Source organism: Phascolarctos cinereus, unplaced genomic scaffold, assembly GCF_003287225.1.
Source record: "Phascolarctos cinereus isolate Bilbo 61053 unplaced genomic scaffold, phaCin_HiC Scaffold_2;HRSCAF=192, whole genome shotgun sequence".
Classification (NCBI taxonomy): domain Eukaryota; kingdom Metazoa; phylum Chordata; class Mammalia; order Diprotodontia; family Phascolarctidae; genus Phascolarctos; species Phascolarctos cinereus.
Genome location: NW_027555625.1, coordinates 121794189 through 121796935, shown reverse-complemented (window position 1 = coordinate 121796935; position 2747 = coordinate 121794189).

Here is a 2747-nt window from a genome sequence, read left to right as displayed (position 1 = left end):
CTCAGGTATCAAGAAGTCTAGTACTACCGTGACCCAGGACAACTCTGAAGGACTTATGATGAAAAATGCCATCCATCCCCAGAGAAAGAACTAAATGGTGTCTGATTACAGATTGACACACACTTTTTAAAAAACTTTTTATTTTTCTTGAGGTTTTTTTGTCTATGTTTTCTTTTGCAACATTACTATTATGGATATGTTTTACATGACTACACGTGTATAAATTATATCAAATCTCTTGCCTTCTTTGGGGGGGGGAGAAAAGGAAGGGGGCAAGAAAAAAATATGGAACTTAAAGTTTTAAAAAACAGATGTTAAAAATTGTTTTTACATGTAACTGGGGGAAAATAAAATACTAAACAAAAAATTAAAAACAAAAAATGAAGTCTAGTACAAGACCTTGCTATCCATAAGGAGACCCACAGTCTGAGCATTTCAACCACATATGCTGTTGAACACGTTAGGAACTCTGAGACCAGAACAAAAATCTCAGTGGACTCAATTGGTGATATTTCTACTACACTGGTATAACTCTACCTGGTCTGATGCCATGGGCTTTGCATCATACTTGCTTGTGTTTGGGTGAGAACTGTTTGTATCTCTTGACTTGTGCTTCAGTTTCAGAGGATGAAGATGACACATGTACTCACAAACAATACATCTTGAAACTGAGAGAAAATCTGAAAGAAGCCTATCAATTAGCCATCACTTTGACTCAGAAGAGCTCAGACAGAAACAAATGATTATATGGGGCCCAAGTGTGTTGTCAAGACCTTCAATAGGGAAACAAAGTTCTGGTGGGAAAGCTAGGAATTCAAGGGACACAAAAGTTAGAAGATCAGTGAAAAATTAACCCACACGAAGCTGTTGAAAAACTAGGCAACTTGCCTGTTCTCAGAAAGTGGAAAGGGCCCTAGAAAGACAATTCACTACAACCATTTATTTCCCATAGGAGAGTTAGCTGGACTTTGTGATAGCAAGAGACACTACCACCAATTATACAAAGGCTTTCTGAATAAGACATTGGCTCAGAAAGTTATGTTTCCAATAAAGGAGATATTATGTACTATTACCTAGAACCTTGGTGGTAGAGACTAGTAGGGCACAGAAACAACCCAGAGAACATGGAGGGGAAGGGGAAAAAAGCAACAAGATTCATTAAATCTCAGACCTGAAAGTCACCTTTGTGCTCAGCCAATTCTATCAAACAGGGAATGAAAAAGTAATAGCCATTCACATTTAATACTATGCTTTAAGGTTCACAAAGAACTTTCTTCACAACACCCCGCTAAGGTTAATTATGCAAAGTTTTTAACACCATTTTCTAGATAGGGCAGTTAGAGGATTTAGTCATGGACACAAAATTAGTAAGTGTCTGAGGGGGGATTCAAATCCCTTGCCTTCCAAGTCCAATACGCTTCCCACTATACTACACTGACTTTCTGGGAAGAGAAAAGTGGTGGGGGGGAAGGAACTTAAAGAAAAAATGAGAAGAGAATGGTATACATGGGGAGACGCAATAGGGTTTTACCAAAAATTGATTGAGGAGCCCTTCAGAGAGCTGGCAGCAATAGGGATGTTTGCTCCTTGAAGGCAGAGAGGGTTTTATTTTTGTTTTTCCATTTCTGGTGCCTTGCACATGGCAGTTTGTTGAATTGAATGGAATGGAATTGGTACTCAAGCCCATCATAGACAGGGTGAGTCAGAGTAGTCTATATATTTCCATGCTCTTTGGATGCCATCAGCTGGTCAGACTTGGAGACACAGTTAAGTTTGCCTCCAATCCCAGCTTTGCAAGCGTCTAAGGTTTTTAAGTCTAAGGTTCGTTAGAATGGTTCTGTGGGGAGAAAGCTGGTTTTTTGCAAAGACTTGAGTTTCACATCCTACCTCTGCCACTAGTTGGGTGATCTTAGATATCTTACTTTACTTTTCTGGTCCTCGGTTCCTATAAAATGAGGGGATTGAGACTGGCAAAGTGGATACAGTGTTGGGCTTAGCACCAGAAGACCTTAGTTCAAATGCTGCCTCTGAAACTTAGTAGCAAGGTGACCCTGGGCAAGTCACTTCTTATCCTCAGTTTCCTCACCTGAAAAATGAAGGAATTTGATTAGATGGCCCTTAAATTCTTTTCCAGCTCTTGATCTATGTTCCTGTGTTCTCTTGGCTTCTTTTTATCTATCATACTCAGCTCTAATGAGGAAACTGAGGTCTGAAGAGATTAAGTTACTTGCCTGGCACATCACACGGCTACTAAGCATTATAGTCAAGATTCAAACACGGATTTCTTTTGACTTCAACATGCTGCTTGAAGGGGGGGGGGGGGCAGATCTGCCAGGCAGCAGCCAGAAGAAATGAGAAAAAGTCAGGAGGAAAGTAAGGGAAAGACAAATTAAATACCCACCAAGGGGCGAGATGAGGAAGCATGTACTAGTGAGGCAAACAGTCTAAAACTTAACAAAAGAATTTGGGGGAGGGAGTGAGCAGAGGAGAAATACCAAAGTACTAGAGAAAGGGATTGTTGAAGGGGTGGGGCAGCTGTAGTTGTAGCTAGATGAGTCTATTATTTAGGCTTGGCATTTTAAGATCCAAAATGGAAGAGAGAGGAAATGTAAGTCAGAGACCTGAAACAGTTGCAGCTTGATTAACTGAATATATTGGTTTGGGAATGACATCTGGGATAAATTCAATTGGCACTGCCTCAGGAAATGAGAACTGGGGAAAGTCATGGTTTAGCCAAAGAGTCTAGT